At 45.2% G+C, this 20330-nt stretch overlaps 1 protein-coding gene across 6 annotated transcripts in view; it reads left to right on the forward strand.

The window, feature by feature from the left end:
- Positions 1–20330, forward strand: part of HEATR5A (HEAT repeat containing 5A) — a 704366-nt gene that overhangs the window by 35828 nt on the left and 648208 nt on the right. The gene's annotated exons all lie outside the window — the stretch shown is intronic.

Raw genomic sequence — 20330 nt, forward strand, 5'->3', positions numbered from 1 at the left:
CGCGTGCCAAACCTACACGCGGACGCGGTCTGCAAGCGCGGCTGTCTGAGCTGCGTGAATCCAGTTTGCGTGCCAAATCTCCACGCGGACGCTGTCTGCAAGCGCGGCTGTCCTGAGCTGCGTGAATCCAGTTCGCGTGCCAAATCTCCACGCGGACGCTGTCTGCTAACGCGGCTGTCCAGAGCTGCGTGAATCCAGTTCGCGTGCCAAACCTACACGCGGACGCTGTCTGGAAGCGCGGCTGTCCTGAGCTGCGTGAATCCAGTTCGCGTGCCAAATCTACACGCGGACGCTGTCTGCTAGCGCGCTGTCCTGAGCTGCGTGAATCCAGTTCGTGTGCCAACTCTCCAGGCGGACGCTGTCTTCAAGCGCGGCTGTCAAGGGCTGCGTGAATCCTGTTCCCGTGTCTAAATCTTCACGCGGAAACGCTGTCTACAAGCGCGGCTGGCTTGGCTGCGTGTAAGCTGTCGCGTGCAATCCTGTACGTGTTTGTCGGAACTATTTCGAACTTTGGTACCTGTGACAGTCAACAGGTGAGATTCTTATTTTGTTCTTTGTGGGAAAGGAAGTATTTCATGAACTATTGGAAGGTGAATGTGCACAGTACATTTGACGCTATCCTGTGGTGCACCAACCCGGTATCTAGCGAGAGCCTCGTGCCGTTCGGGATAAGTCTCCCTTACTAATCTTCCCTTCCTTTGTCGTTGTTCAACTCTTGGGACTCTTCAAGAAACTGTCCTGGAATTCTTCAGTTTAGCCTTAAGGTCAGTCTCTGAATTAATCCCAATTCTGTGTTTCTTAGTATTTAACTTGGGACAGTGTCTTATGATACTTATCTATTCTAGGCATACTTCCTGTACCATTCCCACGCCCTTTCCAGTGATCCATCTCTCTGACTGTTTTATTCATTCAGAGAGTTGTATCATTTGGAAGGTCTAATTTGACCTGCCTACAATCAAGGCGTGTGAAGATAGGATCCGGAAAAGCCCTACCAAATTGTATCCTTTTTGGTTACTGTATCATTTTCAGTTGATACCTTGGTGATTTATGACAGAATCAGAAGCCATGGAGGGTACGGATCCTATAACTGTTTTGACTCAGTTAATTTCTGACTTGAGAAATGAAATGATTACCGCACAGGATATGCTACGGCATCGAATGGATGCTATGCAAGATGCCATGCATGTCACTCCTCGGGGAGTACAGATTCCAGCAGCTATTGCATCTGGATCTGGGACTACGGCACCATCTTTTTCACAGGAAACTCTTAAAGTGGTTATGCCCACACAGTTTCCCTTGGCTCCTCCGGAAAGGTTCACAGGTGATCCTAAAACCTATAGAACCTTTGTTAATCAGTGCCGACTTCATTTTCTTTGCCGACCTAATTCATTTCCTGATCTTACTACTAAAGCAGCATTTGTGCTTTCTCATTTGGGGGGTACAGCTGCTGCTTGGGCAAATCCTCTATTGGAGTCAAATAGCCCCTTGTTGTACGATTGCGATGATCTTCTGGCGGCTATGAACAAAGTCTTTGATATGCGCTATGCTACTCAAGCCACAGATCTGGAGTTGTTGAATTTACAACAAGGTAATCAACCTCTGTTGGCTTATATTGCGCGATTTAACCAATTAACGGCCGAAACCCGATGGCCGGAAGACAAGAAGACGGCTGTTTTCTACAAGGGTCTTTCAGAAGAACTCAAGGACGCTTTGTCCACGGTTCCAGTGGTTCCTACAGGTTTTTCAGAATTTCTTGATTTAATTTTACAAATTGATGCCCGAAGAAATGCCCGCAAAGGTGAGAAAAAACCTTTTCTTCCGGCACCAGTTCGTTCTGATACACCGGCACATTCTTCGAATGATCCTGAACCAATGCAAATTGGCGCGGTGAGAGGCCGGTTGTCTAAAGCCGAAAGAGAAATAACTTATGTATGTATTGCGGTTCCTCCGAGCATTTATTGGCGGCATGTCCTAAAAGACCAAATAAGCCTTCGGGAAACGCCAAAACTCGACAGTAGCAGGAGTCCCTGTGTCGAGTGTTACATCGGACTCCATTACATTTCCAGCTCATGTACCGATAGCTGTGGAGATGATATTACATTTCAATGATCAAGACTTGGCTTCCAAGGCTATGGTTGACTCGGGAGCCACTAATAATTACTTTGATATCACATATGCCAAGAAATGTTCTATACCCCTTATAGACAAGAACAAACCTGAAACTGTTAATACAGTGGATGGATCTATCTTGATTTCCGGTATGGTAACTCAGGAGACTGTACCTATTCAGATGACTTTATCAAATGGTCATTCGGAGGAAATAGTCTTCGATGTCATTGCGGCTCCGCAATACCAAATAATACTTGGACTGAATTGGTTGACTCTTCATAATCCCGCCATAGACTGGGTTACGGGATTGATCCAATATCCTTCAGTTTTTTGTAACGAACATTGCTTTACCAGCCAGGTGGTATCAAATAAATCACATATGTTGGCCTCTATTGAGGGAATCTCTGCTATCAATGTGGTACATCAGAAAGGTACGCATATACCAAGTGAATATGCAGATTTTGCCGATGTGTTTGACAAAGGGCAGGCAGAACAGCTTCCTCCACATAGGCAATATGATTGTCCAATTGAATTGATTCCTGGAGCTAAAATTCCTACTGGTCGAGTTTATTCTTTGACTCTCAAAGAAGATGCTGTCTTAAAAGAATATATCGATAAAGCTCTGGATATGGGATTCATACGGCCATCTCAATCGCCGGCTGCTTCTCCTTTTATTCTTTGTTCCAAAGAAGGAAGGAGACCTAAGGCCTTGCATTGATTACAGGGCTATTAATGACATCACCATAAAGAATCAGTATCCTTTACCATTGATTAATGTCCTGTTAGACCAATTAGGAACTTCCAAATACTTCTCTAAATTGGATTTGCGCGGTGCATACAATCTGGTTCGCATTCGTGAAGGAGACGAATGGAAGACCGCTTTTAAGACGCGGTACGGCCTTTACGAATATTTAGTGATGCCTTTTGGTCTTTGTAACGCTCCCGCCACATTTCAGTTCTTCATGAACGATATCTTCAAAGATATGATGGATCAATTCGTGGTGATTTACTTAGATGACATTTTGATATATTCATCATCTTTTCCAGAACATGTTAAACACGTCTCAGCTGTCTTACAAAGACTTAGAGAGAATAAACTTTTTGTTAAAGTCGAGAAATGTGTTTTTCATACACAAGAAGTGGAATTTCTGGGTTATGACATTACCAATCATGGTGTTCCAATGAGTCATTCTAAAGTGAAAGCTATATTGAATTGGCCTATCCCACACAATGTCAAGTCACTACAGTCTTTTCTAGGATTTGCGAATTTTTATCACAGATTTATTCGTTCTTTCTCCAAAACAGTGGCCCCATTGACCGCTTTAACTAGCTCTAAAATTCCATTCTGTTGGAACCAGAATGCTCAAGCTTCCTTTGAGAAGTTAAAAGAAGCATTTACAACTGCACCTGTACTTCAACATCCTGATCCGGATGGTCAGTTTATCGTTGAAGCAGACGCATCCAGTGTCGCTACAGGAGCGGTACTCTCGCAGGTTTGTGCAGAAACTAAGGTGGAGCACCCAGTTGCTTTCTTCTCACGTAAACTTACCCCTTATGAACAGAACTATACTGTCACAGAGCGTGAGTTACTTGCAATCAAAGATGCTTTCCGAGAGTGGAGACATCATCTTCTTGGGGCCAAACATCAGGTGATGGTGTATTCCGATCATAGAAATCTTCAGTCATTTAAAACGATGAAATGTCTCACAGCTAGACAGGCCAGATGGCATGTTTTCTTTGACCAATATGATTTTCAAATTACTTATCGCCCTGCCAGACATGTCAAATCTGATGCCTTGTCCCGCATCGGTGAAGAGGTGAAAGAAGAATCATCGGTACAAAATACGCTGTTGGCAGATCACGTGATATGTAGTTGTTCTGCACAACCTTCTCTAAAAAACGACTTACAGGAGTGGGTGAAACTAAATCCACAATTGATCCAAGAATTGAACATTGATTTATACAATGGTTTGCCTTTTAAAAAAGGAGTACTCTATCTACCAACTGAAACCGTTCAGAAAAAAGCCCTCAGTTGGGGTCATGATTCTTTGATTGCCGCCCATCCTGGACAGAAGAAGACTCTAGAGCTATTGAAAAGATGGTGTTGGTGGCCGTCTATAACACAAGATGTTATAAATTATGTTTCAACATGTTCGGTATGCAGTCAATGCAAGACGACTACTGGCAAACCAGTGGGTTTACTCCAGTCTCTACCAGTTCCCAAAAAACCATGGGACATGATATCAATGGATTTTGTGGTTGAACTTCCAAGAAATAAAGGCTACGATACCATATGGGTGGTGGTGGACTACTTTACTAAATTGGCGCTTTTCATTCCCTGTATTGGTGTACCAACAGCTGCTGGTCTGGCTGATCTATTCATCCGGCATATATTCCGTTTTTTTGGTCTACCTTCAGTGATCATCACTGACAGGGGATCACAATTTGCGTCACGTTTTTGGAAGGCACTAAATTCGGCATTATTAATTGATGATAGGTTGTCTAGTGCTTATCACCCCCAAACGGATGGACAGACTGAGAGAGTCAATAGCACTATGGAACAATATTTGCGATGTTTGTGCTTGCAGTTTCAGTCAGATTGGCTCAATGTTCTGCCGGCAGCAGAGTTCGCCTATAACAATTCCTATCATAGTGCTATAGGTACTTCACCTTTCTATGCTTTGTATGGGCAACACCCACATTCCATTCCTTTTGACTCCAGTTTGTTTTTTGGATACTCCTGCAGCAGGAAGTACTTTTAGGGATCTTAAAAGTCTACAGAAGAAAGTTGAGCAGCAATTGGAACAAGCTAAAAAACGAGACAAGTGCTATGCCGACGCTCATAGAATTCCTGCACCTGTCTACAAAGCAGGAATGAAGGTATGGCTGTCCACAAAAAACTTGAGAATACCCGGCAAAAGGAAATTGTTGCCTAAATACATTGGGCCATATGAAGTTCTCCAAGTTATAAATCCGGCTGCTGTCCGTCTGGCTTTGCCACAACGGTGGCGAGTGCATCCTGTTTTCCACGTATCGCTCATCAAACCGTGTTCGGATGCTACTAGATTACCTATACGGCCTGTTGCTATTTCAGTGAAAGGGTCAGACGAATATGAAGTGCATGACATTCTGGACATGAGATTGCGGTCTGGAAAACCATTTTATCTGGTAGATTGGAAAGGTTATGGTCCCAAGGATAGATCCTGGGAACCTCTGTCAAACATTCATGCTCCTGCTTTATTAAGGCGATTCCACTCGAAAAAGGGAGAAGCTGCTCCTTTGGGGAGTGGCACTGTCATGCCTGCCGGACATACCTCTGGACCAGGAACAACTTCTCCATACAAGATGAGATACGCCCATAGAACCAGTAGACCTTTTTACTCAAAATGGAGGTTGTTCGATACATTGCCCGGAAAACGACGTCTGCATTTTTCACGTCGTTAGTTTTCACGTGACTTAGGTACGTCACGTGTATCATGGCAGTGCGTACATAAGCAGCGTAGTAACTCCATTCGCTGCTTCTGATTAAGTCTATTTTGGCGTTTGTAGCTGAACTCGGGACCTGCGTTCTCGCATTCCATTCAGCAAACTTCTTGGGCCTAATTTGAGCTTGTTTTCCTCCACACGCTATTCCTGAGCTGCGTGAATCCTGTTCGTGTGCCAAATCTCCACGCGGACGCTGACTGCAAGCGCGGCTGTCCTGAGCTGCGTGAAACTTGTTTGCATGCCAAATCTCCACGCGGACGCTGTCTGCTAATGCGGCTGTCCAGAGCTGCGTGAATCCAGTTCGCGTGCCAAACCTACACGCGGACGCTGTCTGCAAGCGCGGCTGTCTGAGCTGCGTGAATCCAGTTCGTGTGCCAAACCTACACGCGGACGCTGTCTGCAAGCGCGGCTGTCCTGAGCTGCGTGAATCCAGTTTGCGTGCCAAATCTCCACGCAGACGCTGTCTGCTAACGTGGCTGTCCAGAGCTGCGTGAATTCAGTTCGCGTGCCAAACCTACACGTGGACGGTGTCTGCAAGCGCGGCTGTACAGAGCTGCGTGAATCCAGTTCGCGTGCCAAACCTACACGCGGACGCTGTCTGCAAGCGCGGCTGTCCTGACCTGCGTGAATCCAGTTCGCGTGCCAAATCTACACGCAGACGCTGTCTGCTAGCGCGGCTGTCCTGAGCTGCGTAAATCCAGTTCGTGTGCCAACTCTCCACGCGGACGCTGTCTTCAAACGCGGCTGTCAAGGGCTGCGTGAATCCTGTTCGCGTGTCTAAATCTTCACGCGGAAACGCTGTCTACAAGCGCGGCTGGCTTGGCTGCGTGTAAGCTGTCGCGTGCAATCCTGTACGTGTTTGTCGGAACTATTTCGAACTTTGGTACCTGTGACAGTCAACAGGTGAGATTCTTATTTTGTTCTTTGTGGGAAAGGAAGTATTTCATGAACTATTGGAAGGTGAATGTGCACAGTACATTGGACGCTATCCTGTGGTGCACCAACCCGGTATCTAGCGAGACCCTCCTGCTGTTCGGGATAAGTCTCCCTTACTAATCTTCCCTTCCTTTGTCGTTGTTCAACTCTTGGGACTCTTCAAGAAACTGTCCTGGAATTCTTCAGTTTAGCCTTAAGGTCAGTGTCTGAATTAATCCCAATTCTGTGTTTCTTAGTATTTAACTTGGGACAGTGTCTTATGATACTCATCTATTCTAGGCATACTTCCTGTACCATTCCCACGCCCTTTCCAGTGATCCATCTCTCTGACTGTTTTATTCATTCAGAGAGTTGTATCATTTGCAAGGTCTAATTTGACCTGCCTACAATCAAGTCGTGTGAAGATAGGATCCGGAAAAGCCCTACCAAATTGTATCCTTTTTGGGTTACTGTATCCTTTTCAGTTGATACCTTGGCGATTTTTGACAATATGGTTCGATATTTTGGTACACTTTGTGAGATTTCTCTGCTCATGGGATCTCTTGAATGTGTCCTGGTTTATTTCACTCAATGATTTTCTTAGACACTGTGCATTATCACTCCTTATTAAGTGGTTTATCCACTCGTCTTCACTTAACTATCCTGGACTTATCTCTCTTGTGTTTCTAACTCCAAATATCTTTCTGCTCTGAATGAATACCTCCCACTCCTCCATTATTCTTGAATAGTTCCTCTGATGTCTCAATGACTTGAGCTTCTCTTTGTTTATCACGCTTAAGACTTTCATTGTTCCAGTTTGGTGTTTACATGTCCTCCCACCCCTCCATCATACCTGATACCTGTTTTCCACTGGATTACACTTGCAGGGCTCGGCACTCGCTCAGGTTCTTCGTTCGACTTTCTCAATCATTTGTCTCCTTTGGTTTCTTGCTCGTCTATCTCCAGTCTGATTTCTGGCTCGCCCCTTGTTTGTCATACTTCTCTGCTGCCTTCACTGTACGGCAGTGACTGGGAGCTAGTTCCGCTCACTACTGCTGGTCTTGTCGTTGTGCGGATGCCCTGCACACCATTCTGCTTTCTCGTCTGTCCGGCCAACAGCTTCCCTGTCATCTGACTCTCCAGCCCACCAGCGTCTCTGATGGGTCTACTCTGATTCCTGCAGCCTTGCTTCATACCACCTCTCCAAGGATCTGGAGCAAGAGGGCTTCCCCTATGTGTACGGTTCTCACCTACTTTCAGGCTTCATCGTCCTACTTTCGCATCTTGTTCTTCAGGGGTACACTGTTCTTCGTCCAATAGCTTGCTTGAGCCAGCATTGTCTGCATCAAAATAGAAGTAAGACACATTGTTTGTAATATATGTCAGTACCATATATGCAGAAAAAGTGTCTTTTAAAGGGAGTTCCTCTTAGGAATGGGAAATCTTTGTCCCTTAAGGTGGAGTCACTCTTCCTCAGAACCCTAGGGAGGGTCTTGGATAGTGGGCTCACTCCCTAGCCTCACAGGAGGTGGCTTCCCCTTGGGGAGAAGAGACAAATACTCCTGATTTGTCACAGCTGTGAGTGAAGACATGAATCGGCTCCAGTCTTCTGGGTGTTTCATTTGCTGGAGTTCGTTTTGAGGTTCCCAGAGATGGATTTGTGTTGATGACTGGAGCTCGGGGCTCTTTTTAACCCTCACCTTTTGTAAGCAATTATCAGAAAAATATCGTGTGGTGGGTCATTGTTTATGCACCAGAACTAGTCTTTGGCAAGACCCAGAGGCAGGTATTATGCTTCACTTCCTTTACTTAGTCTTTCAGCACCTAAGCACAATTCAAACAATACATTATTTCTCCCAGTGACAGCTGGTATATTTGGAAGTTTTATTGGAATTTGAAACATTGAAAACCTTCAACAACCATAGTCCAGTCCTGGGGCCTGTCTGACCTAGTTGCCTGTCACAAACTCCTGCTCTTTTAATTACAGCTCCATTTCTGATGTGGTTTTATTATTTTAATATACTTCATATTGCTTTGTTTGTTTATTTGTTGTGCAAGGGTCTGTTTTCTGCTGCTTTATAAACTCTGGATATTTCCTCTGCGTTCCCCTGCTGGCTATGTGATTATTTGAGAGCCGCTACATGGCTTTCAGGGGCCTGCTGGGTTAACTGGCAGCATGTTTAAGCATGTCATGATTATACTGATGTGGGATAGTCAAAGCTCTTCCATGCTTGCCCCACTTTTAGGACCGACTCTTGGCCACCTCTGATTATGTCTTTTGCCATTTTGATCTATAGGTGTGTGTGACTTGGGTGCTTGAGAGTGTACAAGGCCTGGGGCAGCACTGGTGATGGCGGGTAACGTTTGTGACCATCTCAGTGCCAACATCGCACCCGGCCTACTGTTTGCCTGAGAGTAGGACTGACGGGACCCAGACCCCCAACCTGACCAGTTATTGTTAAACTGTGCAAGGTGAAGAATCAGTGCCCAAGATAGGGGTGAGGGGCTTGCAGAATTACCCCAAAGGATTCTCCCCAAAGACCCTATTATTAATTATTAAGGTATTGAGCGCATACCTAGCTTCTGGAATCCACAGAGCCCTTTACAATCATAGAGGGTAAGATCATGTTGAAGGAAAGCAGAGGAACAGGGAGCTGACGGGGTTGGGGGAGGGTGGGCAATTGATAGCAAGGGATGCTACAAGCAAGAAGGATGGGAAAAGTGGAGGCAGATCATCCAATCTCAGGTGGGGGTGGAGTGTGTTGATAGGGATGAGATTCCAGAGTCTTGGTATGTCGACGGAGAATGCCTGTCTTCTGGTTATTTCCTTCCTGCACTGTTGTAATTCAAGTCTGCACATTTGCTTACTTCTGGTGGATTGTAGGCATCCGGAGGTGCTGAGCTTCTCAGTGAAGTAGCTTGGGGACTTCATGGAGAGAGCTCAGTGGATGATGCAGCAGGATATGAAGAGTCCCTCTAAATGGAACCGACGATGGTAGGCAGGCTGGGCCTGACCTATTGCTAAACCCCCCCTCACAGAGCAACTAGTAGCCAGGAGCAACCAAATCCCAAACAAAGTATTCAGGACTGTCTCACAAGATGCATCATAGTTATAAAACTAAAACCCGAAGGCTTGTCAAAGGAAGGAAGCCCACAAATACAAGAGTCCTTGTGTTCCCCAGAAGAAATTAGAACGGAGACCTAGAAATCACTAAGCAGGAGACCTTTCTGGCTCTGCATCTGCTGTCCTTCATATATAATCCTATTTTCAAGGACTGTTTCCCAAGGCCCTTTGTGTTCCAACCATCCTGAAACAATTTCCATGCAATAGTCTTGTTTTACTTTTGCTTCATAAACCCCTTTAACCTCAGTTGTCAGCAGTTTTGTGTTGCTTCAGCCATGGGACACGTTCCATGCACTGTGATCTGAAGACCTTTGAGCAGGTCATGATGATGTGCAGGCAGACACTGATGCTGCTGGCCTTTGAAACCAACGTGCCTGCTCTGGTGTTTCTCATGCAGTGCTCTCGCCTGTGCAACAGAGCTCATGCTTTTCCCTATTATAAGATCTGCAGAGTATGAAAAAACCCACATTTGTAATGATGAGCTCCTACAGTTTAGGACTTCCTTTTCTGCTTATGGCCCTCCACCTCTGAGAAGATCTAAAGGCAAATTGACCTCATGTCTTTTACTGGAACCTACTTCCTGTGTAGAGCAAGTTGGGCTGTATGATGATGAGTGTTAGAAAAGGGAGCAGATTCCAGGTACTGCCTGTCATTTGGACAAAGACGACTATGATTTACTTAAGTCTAGTCGGAATAGTGCACTGGCCTTGGGTAAGTCAGTGGCCAGAACATTGTGTTCTGGCATGCTGGAGATTACTGAACCGGTTCAGCACCAACGATCCATGGAAGCAAGTACTTAATTTACTGACCAGCGCCTATCTAAGTAAACGCCCTCTAAAAGGAGACTGTGAGGGTCAGAAATATGAGGCAGACAACTTTTAAAAAAGTTTTTCAAAAGATGCTATTTTATTAGATTTGAAAGGTTGGATAAACGCCTCACTAACCCTACCGTAACAAGGTTTTCCCTTCCTAAAATAAAGGAAACTCTTAACAAAAAGGTTTCTGTCCCTCACACTTATATTCACAACAAATAACAAGGAAATATAATGCAGTTTAACAACAACATTAAAATTATAATCCACACCACAATAACTGCTGCTTCTTCTGATAACCTGGGAGAACTCCCCTTTCCCAGATTCAAGCAGGCTTTTCCTTAACTGTTCAAAGAGGATGAGGAAATCCTGTATCATAAGAAAAAGGTTTGCTTCAGTTCTCTTTATTCCAACTTGACAACCCAAAGTTCCAACTTGGATTCCAAAGATGATTCACACATGTTCAACAAAGCTTCTCTTTCCACTGGTAGCCAAGCTTTTTGTCATGAGCAATGTATAGTTCAATTAAGATCTTGAAACTGTTTCTCATCAACAAAGAATATTTCAAACTTCATTAGTTTCAAAACAAATGTCTTTGTCAGGATTTTTTGCCACCACTTTAGTTTTAGTACTACTCCTCCAAAACACTTCAGTGCTTCTTCAACCACTTCTTGATAAGCTTTACCCCTTCATGTTCATCCACCTTGTTTACCCTCATGCCAGGCTTGCTGCTACTACAACTTTCTGCTGTGGTGTTCTCTTGCTGGAACAAAACCAATAGTCACAAAGCTCTTAGCCTGGTATGCTCTCCTGCCACTCCAAACTACCAGCGTTAGGTACTTCTGTGGTAAGGGTCAACTTCAAAGGTTTTAACAATGTCATGTGCTTCACACAATTAGATTTGACAATGTCTTCAAGGAGAACAAGAATCATAGTGGTGCTATTTACTACACCTAAGTGTTTGTGACACGCAAGCCAGGCAATGCTTCCTTCCTCCTGAACCTCTTTTATCTGAAGGGCAGCCTTCCAGCCAATTTTGTTCCACCTTTGTATTATTATTATACTTCTTTGGCTTTGGCAATGTGGGTTTGAAACATTCTTTACACCTGGGCAATATTTTTCACACACACTACTAGGCTCAATTATTTCCTTTTGGCTTAGGAAACCCTGATTGTTTATCTTTTGCCTGCATATGATCCCATTTTGGCTTTGTCAATAAAGGTTCAGGTTCACTTCTGGAGATATTGCCCCTTCGTGTGGTTGGCTTTTAGTATAACCTGCGATGCAACATTCACCTCCTTCCGTTGGAAATGTTGCAGTCTCTTTATGCCACCTGCTTTGGTTTCTATCAACTTGATATGCGTCACAATCATTAACTTGTTTTATATCAGTTCGGTATTCAAAAGGAAGACTGGATTCAAGCAGTGCGCAGTCGGAGCGCTCTGGGGTCACAATAGAACCATGAACTCACTGGGTTTGGCATGCGCATCCGTTTGCCCCCAGTGATATGGCGATCGCCTGCCACTGCTGACAGCTTCACAGTGGGGAGAGGCACTACAAGGTGGACTTTCTGTTGCGCAACCTCTGCAACAGCCTCGCGTCTTCCCCAGCACTCCGGTGCTCACCTGCCACCCCTGAGTGTTTTACAGTGGGGAAAGTTACCCAAAGGCAAGCATTCAACAGTGCGGTTTTCTCAAGCCCATACGACCCTCTCAGGACTGGCATCAACATCTCTCCCCACTCCGGTCCTGTCGTCCTGGCTTTTCAGTGATTTCTTCCTCTGCTGCTTCTTGGAGGCTTCAAAACTCCTCCAAACCCTACTAACACTCTTCGGCTGCCTCACCTTCTTCTACCTTGGTCTAATGACCTGTACCAGGTCATCAACCCTAGTGATCTGCACTGCTCCGCCTCGTGCCTCTGCAGCCCTCTTCTTCGTCCGAGTACTCTGGGAATTCTGAGACTCGACGTCCACAACACTAAAAGCAGTTCGCTCAACAGCTTCTATGTTACAATAGGCTATTAGGAGATTGGGGTCTTGCGGTGGGGGGGGGGGCAGAAATTACATGAGGGATCTCCCGTTCCTCCTCACACTGTTTCCCCTCCCACATGATTCTCCCAGCTACCACCGCCCCCAGGGTCGGGATTAGAAGGGGTCTGCCTTTCCCTGGCCACATGGTGTTTCAGGCCAGGTATCCTTGGTGAATCATCTCAGATTCATCATAGGACCCTAATCAACCAGTCCAGCCTGCTGGCCTAATCAGAAGTGACCCTTCAGGGGGCAGTAACCAAACCTGAATGAAACCTGCCTTTTCTGCCCCCACACTACGATTCTGTAAGGTTACAGGAGGAACTCCTCCATGAAGCTGCGTCATCCTTGGAGAAGCTCAAAGGGGCACTCCTAGGGAGAAGTACACTGCCATTCATCAAATCCTTGGCCCGGGGGATACAACTAAGGATGCTCTATGCTCCATTAGGGAGCATGATCCACGAGTGGAGGACCAGTAGTGTACTTTGGATGAAGAGGATGACGAAGGTGGCTCACTAGCCATTTGACGAAATAACAAGCATATGATAAAATCTCTGACCACTCGGTGCCCCAGCACCCGAACCTCGTATACTAAGAAAAGCTATGTTTGATCACGACGCAGTACAGCACCCTAGGTCATCTGAGTGTACTGTCGTCTTAAGTGGCGAAGTATAGGCCCTCCAGCCTCAGAAAGGCTTTGGGCAAAGACTTGAGGGCCAAGCTTAAGAATGAGTGCCAGACCCACTCTTAAGGATGAATTGGCACCCACCCAGGATCTCTACATACAAATGCTGACCTTGACTTCAATAAGCCAGGCAGACCCTTTGAAACACATTGGCCACTCTTGGTGGTCCTGTTGGATCTTTCTGTCCTTTTGGAGAAGATTATAGATCTTTCAGAGTGAGCAATGGAGAGAAGTGAACCAGTTGATAGTCGTTTTTACAAGTTGGTCTCAGGTTGTCTGCCTTTTAGGCAATGTTAATTGTGCCATATCAACTGAATGTCAGAGAGGTGTAGCAGTAAAACTAGATTCCAAGCTCCGCGAGCAAGCAATGTTGCAGGCTAATCCTGAAGCAGGCTGGATGTTGTTCAGACACCCTTTTGAAAATGAGCTAAGCAAGTTTGTGAGTACTTTTTAAATATAATTATTTATTGATTATTAGTGTGGTAGTTACTTCCTAAACCTTTCACACTTTGTAATCTAAAATACATAAACATGATGCACTAGAATTTACAATATGTCAGTTTAACATATTTGCTGTAAACCAGACGTTTTAAAAAATATCATCGATAAAATTCATACATATAATGAACTTGAATTACAAAACATCAGTTATCAATAAAATCAACCACTATCAAAATTTCATAAACCCATTCTCACAATGAATAATTGATATTTTTTTTTCCTTCCCATTCAACACGATACATATATTAATATAATGTGGATAATAAATTAATATAAGGAAGGAAGGACCACTTCAAGTTTCAGAACACCTCTTATGTTCCCTTAGAGGGCTTGCATAGCTCTGGAAAGGCTCAAACATCCATTAGAGTGTTTGAATTCTGTTTGTTTGTTTGAATTCTGTTTGTTTGCAAGGGCTGGCTTAGGAACAGGGATCTCAGCTGACCTCGCACAGTACAACAGGGGGCGGGGGGCATCTCCACTAGCATGCTCTGGGACATACTACTGAAAGGAGACTGGTTGGTTAGCCTCTACCTCAAGGATACCGATCTTTCGGGATCACATGACATTTAGTTAGTTAACGTAGGCGTTAAAATGTGGGAGCCTGACTGCTGACTAATGTATCACCCTTTAGAAAGTCCCCTACATCTCCACTATACCCCCAAACACAGGCAGTGATGAGAAAAGCCTGCTCTCATCCTCTGGAAACAAGCTCATACCCACCCTCTGTTAAGTTTTGAACCACCAAGCTAAGTGGGGAGGAGGGGAGGGACAAACTACAGTAGAAATGTCTCAAACACTTTAGATAAGAGCTAGCACTAAGCATTTCTTCGCCCCACAATGCACTGCACTGCCAGGAGCTGCTTCCTGATGCCCTCTCCAGTGTCATTGGGTTACGTGGTATTCAGCATGTAACCCTTTTTATCAACTGAATTTAGCTGCTTAGGATAACATTTTTCAAAATGCTTTTTTGGACCGTTTTTGTCCTTCCTTACAAAAAAGAGACCTATGTTTTAAAGTGTTGGGCCATTTATGTCCCAGTAACTTTGTCAACACGCCACCAACACCATACAGGGCAATGTGGTACCCTTCAGGTGTCTGACAGTATATTTGGAAAGGGCAACTTTGTAAACATCTGAAGTTAGAGCACAAGATGTGGGCGCTGGATGGGTGTTTTGAGTGTTGGGTCATTTTAGGTCCGAAAAAGCTTTTCGATCCCCTAACTGATACTGTTCGTGGTAACTCACTATATATAGGTTGCAGTATTTGTGCACAACTACCTTCGTAACCATGTCCTAAAGCGGCAGAAAAACAAACTGAGTCATGACATGAAATGCAGGGCTTGGACATAAAATGTCCTACAACACAAAGGAGTTAAGGTCTGTTCAGCTCTCCATCAACGCAGACAATGCGGTAGTATAGGGAGCGTTTGTGGGCATTTTGAATACGAGCGTCTTCTGAAAACCCTATATATCTGCAGGGGTCATGCAGTGCAGCAGGGATTCAGGAAGTGTGCCTGGTCTGGCCAAAGCTCGCATGGAAACTCATGGGAACCCGATCAGCAAGGACTTTGACCTACAGAGCTCTCTCCTGATGGAGTGCCGACGTGTTGTCTGAACAGGTCTGCCATTTCTTGGGTACCGTAACGTACATTTTGTTTTTAAAACTTGACGGGTGGTTCTTCTGCTTGACATGTGCTAGCTATGTTATGGAATAGTTTAGCATGTAAGGTGTTATTGAACAGTGCTCTGGAATGCCTGAACCTGTAAGATCTGTAACCAGAGTCCAATGAGCATGTAGGTTCTGTAACCTGAGGGACCCCCAGGCTTTGTAATGTATGTCCCTTGTCCCGGGTGCAACTGTAGGATGTGCTGCTGAGATGCCCCAAGTCTCTCGGGGTTCGGGTGTTGCAAGGACACACTATTCCCGGTGTGATTAACTTTGCATAGGTAGTTGTGGGGTTGCCTCTCGCTGGTGACAGTCAGTAATGACTAGCAGGAAACCTATGGCTGTATCCCAAGTGGTGCTCTAGGTGGTACCCCAGTTTTAGTTTGGGTATTTACTGAGTGCAAGCCTAGCTATGGGAAGCACCCAAGTGCTGTACACCAGTAGAAGTTACAGGAATAACTCTGGTTAGGAGTTGACTGTACAGTTCTTGGAATGTAGTTTATTAATGACATACCATTTACGGTTGCTGGGACTAGTTAATATTGATAGTAAGTGACAGACACCTAATAGTGCTCATCAGGACTGATATTTGGCTGGGTCGGCTTGAGGGCCGGGGTGTTGCGTCTTAAAGGGTGTGGGTAGAGTGGGGCTTGCTATCATTTTCACAGGCCTGCTTTGGCATTGGAATGGTGTATGACGAATCTGTACAATTTTAGATGAGGGAGGTCAGCCCGCTAAGCAAGATCCTCCCTAGGGGTCTGGGCAAGCGGGACTTCACTGGGAGTGACTCCCCTCTTGGGCAAAAGGGCTCCCATTTTGATAAGTAACTCCCAATCCAAAACCCACTTTCTGCCTATATGGGTGTTGGAAAGAATTTGGTATCTCCCACTATGACTATAACCAACAAAGACCTTCTTTCACTCTATTGGCTTCAGGTAATGCCGAACATCGTCTGAATGCCATAATCAACGAAGACGGACAAAATGATTTTTGTTCTGATATCTTGCATAAGAACAGAGCAGACTGCCAAAGGAGGAGAGACTCCTACGGAAGGAGGAGAGTCATCGCTGCGCAGAGGTGACCTGATGTACAGATGACATCTGGAGGAATGGAGCTATGCAGTGCCAGTGGTGGTGTAGAGGAAACGAGATTTGCTAGCTTGAGGCTGAAAGGCAGTCACTCTGACCGAACAAGAGGCTCCAGTCTGGAGAGGGATGGAAATGGAAAGAAAACACTCGTACCTGGTGGCGTGAACAGTGGTGTTCCTGGCGCCCAGCAACCAACGCTGAGACCAGAGGAAGGAAAGGAGCCCGGGTCCCTGAGCTCCACACAGCAACTTCCCTTGCTGATGAGACGAGTATCAACAGGGAAGCGGATGCTCCAAGAGTAAGGACGCTAGTGAGGGTTATGAACTTTGGTTTCCACGATTGCCGAAACCGTCTAATGTATGGGAGTCTAAGAGAATTGAATTGGCACACAACCCAGGTCAATTGAAGTAAAAGAGATACAAACACTGTATATCAAGGCTGGAGCGGGCGCCAACAGTACGAGAGCCTAAGAGAACCGAACAGGCACACGCCCTATGTAAGAAGGAGTGAAAGGGATGTGTGTTTTTATGTCAAGGTTGACAAAGCTGACAAAGATGCAAGGAACTGATAGTCGGACAGCATACGTTCTATGTAGAACAGATTGAAAAGGAGTATGAACGTTCTGCAACAAGGCTGGCAAATCCAACTAAGTAACGGGAACCTGCAATATCCGGGCAGGCAGATGCCCTACGTTTATTAATTTGTTTGAGAACCAATATACCTACCATAGAGCCACAGAACATTGGGTTGTCCAGGTGTCACAAAGGTTGGGTACAGAGAATTGTTTTTTAAAGTGATCATGGAGGGATTTTGCCACTTTTAAAACTATGAGAAAAGTAATATAAAAAGATTTCTTATTTTCCAAGGGGGAAGAGAAAACAAGACAGATGATATTTGTAATTTGAATCAACAACTTTATAAAATGACTGAGCCTGTGTCGATATAAGGAACTTTGAGACTCAGAATAAGCCATCTATGAGTTGGGGCAGGCAGAAGCCCGTTCCGAGGCTATGGTGCAAGCCTCACTTTTTCTTTTTAGTTAATTATCTAGTGGTAGGGCCAGGTAGTTAACTAGGATTTTGGACTTTGACGAGTACCGTTAGTTTTTGTTTTGGTCTGTAGTGTACTTCCCTCATATCAATGGGGTCAGATAGGCATTTTAATATAAACTATCTGAATCATGACCCAGTGTAGTCCGAGTCCTTCTTTTAGTTCACCAGAGTTCACCACAGATCAGTGTGTTCATCTAATCATCATTGACTTGATAGATGATTTTCTGCCCTTATATAATCTAAAAGACTTGCTAGTACACATTCCCAAGTCCATGGTTCTGCTCTTGACTAAAAAAAGCCCAACGGATGCAGAGAATGGAGGGAATTTTGTTGAATGAAGTTGGTAACATTGATGTTTTGGAGATGCACATTTCTTCAAGTATATTCTCCCCTCCAAAGTAGGGAACAGTCTGTCAACTACACTGTCCACTGTCCTTTTCTTCCCAGCTAATACTCTCCCCCCCTTTCCTCCTCCTCACATTCTCTTTTCCTCTTACCAACTCCCCATTTCTCCCCACGCCCGCAATCTTGGCCTTCTCATCGACTCCAACCTCTCCCACCATATCTCTCTCACTGCCCGCTCTTGCCGCTTCCACCTCTATAACATCTGTAAAGTCCGTCCCTTCCTAACCTTCGATGCTACTAAACTCCTTATTTCCTCCCTCATCTTCTCTAGACTCTTCTACTGCTCCACTCTATTCTTCGGTCTCCTGTCCACTCATCTAACCCCTTTTAAATCCATCTACCACTCTGCTATCCGCTTATCTGCCTTCTCTCTCCTCACAATCACATCTCCTCTTCTTCCGCCTCTCTAAGTGGGCTCTCTTTTCACTCCCATCTCAAATTCAACTTCCTCTGCCTCGTCTTTAAATCCCTCTATGGTCTTGCCCCACCTTACCTTTCCTCTCTCCTCCCTTTCTATACTCCCCCTCGCCCACTTTGCTCTGCTGATCTCTTCCTTCTCACTCCCCCCTCCTCTTACCTGTGCCCATCCCGCTCTTTTGAACTCCTGGCCCCTTGCCACTGGAACAGTCTCCCTCTCCCTATCTGTTCGATCTACTCATATTCCTCCTTCCGCACTTCTCTCAAATCTTACCTTCTCCAATTACCATCCTAACGCCTTTGCTGTCTCTTCGTGACAGTCCTACATCACGTCCTATATCTTTACTACCTCTCCCACCACGGTCCAATAGCACTCATGTAATGCCATATTGTTCATGTAAATTGTTCTATATACTGTTTTCTGATACGTAACTCACATGTTGTTAATGCTTGTTATGTATTCTTATTGTCCTTATGCAAAGCGCTTTGGTGTAAAGCTCTATATCAAACCTAATACAATACAAACCAATAATATCATTTCCTTCAACTGGAAGTTCGGAGGGACTGATCTAACTTTTGCGCTCTCAACCTGTTGTATAATGGCATTGTTAGCAGTTTTATATATACTCTTGGAGTACAATAACATTTCTTGTCTTACTACAGCTGAGCTCAAGTTGCACAACATCTTGTTGTGCCTTCTGCCCTCAACCCCTTTATGTATTAGAGCCAAATAGGGGGTTTGTAACACTTTGGACATGGCTAGATTAAGACAGTTAATGAATTGCACGTGTATATGGTCAGCTTCCATAGAGCGTGCCTTCGAGATTAGTCTTGCAGAGGTTTTTAGCCTTGACAAGTCTCTTGGGTTTCCGTGGATGGCGTCTACTAAAGCCTTGTTTGTCAGCGCAAATCAATTAGTTTTTTTAATACTCCAACTCTCCTGAGCATGGAGGTGGTTGGAACAGTTAAATAGCACTACTTGTAGAAAAGAGAATTTTACTGCGATCAGTGAAATCTCAGTGACTAGTCTTTATTATAGGTGTGTGGCATTTGTGTGTTTTTTTTTTTTTTTCTTCAAATTTCTATTAACAGTTTTCAAGGAAACAAGTCAACAATATCCTCACCCTGAAACTCCCCCCGCCCCCCAAACCCTGATCCCTCCCCCCAGATCCAGAAGGTCCATAAAGCAAACACCCAAGACTCAAAGCATGGAAACATATTACTAGTTAGAGCAGCTGGGATGCCCCAATCTGTCTGTACGCTAGTGACTCAAACCGCCGCTCGGGCGGAGAGTGACGATGAATTTCACAGTTCCGACTCCTCCTGAGGATGAATTATACCCAGAAGTTCCATGGCTTTGGGGCACCAGGCACGGCGGGCCCCCGCTCTTAAATATGCTAGTAAGTTGGACCAGTCCGAAACAAACTGCAATTGTTCTCCTTAGGTGGAGTAGGTAAGCCACTCCACAGCCACAGCCACATGTTCCTGATGGGGAACCATTGATTTCCATTTTCGGGCCAGGACCAGAGCTGCTGACAGCATCATTTATCATATATAGCTTCCGGTCAGCCTTAGAGGTAAGGGTTGTCAGTGCACCATCAAGGCCCAGTAAGTCACGCCCTCGGTTCCGTCCCATCCTGACCCCCAATACTCGGGTGACTGCCCTCAGAACCTGAGACCAGAAATTATCTATTTTTGGGCACTCCCACCAGATATGAGCGCATGAGCCCACTGCACCACACCCCCTCCAGCATAACCGTGAGACATTGGGATATATAGTGTTTAGCCTAACTGGGGTCAAGTGCCACTTCAACATTAATTTCAGCCACATCTCTCGGAGCTGGATGGATCTTGTGAGTCACAGGGCAACCCATGCCGACTGATCTATGCTCGACCCTACTTCCTACTCCCAAGTGACCATATATTTCCAGGGCTGAAGGGTTTCACCCTTTTTGATAAATTTATAGATGGCCAACACGACCCCCTTGTCCAAATATTTTTCAAACGGGGAGAGAGAACGGGAACCCACCTGCCTAAGCAACGGA

This window comes from Ambystoma mexicanum, chromosome 14 (genome assembly GCF_040938575.1).
Source record: "Ambystoma mexicanum isolate Mex_15411 chromosome 14, UKY_AmexF1_1, whole genome shotgun sequence".
NCBI classification, from domain to species: domain Eukaryota; kingdom Metazoa; phylum Chordata; class Amphibia; order Caudata; family Ambystomatidae; genus Ambystoma; species Ambystoma mexicanum.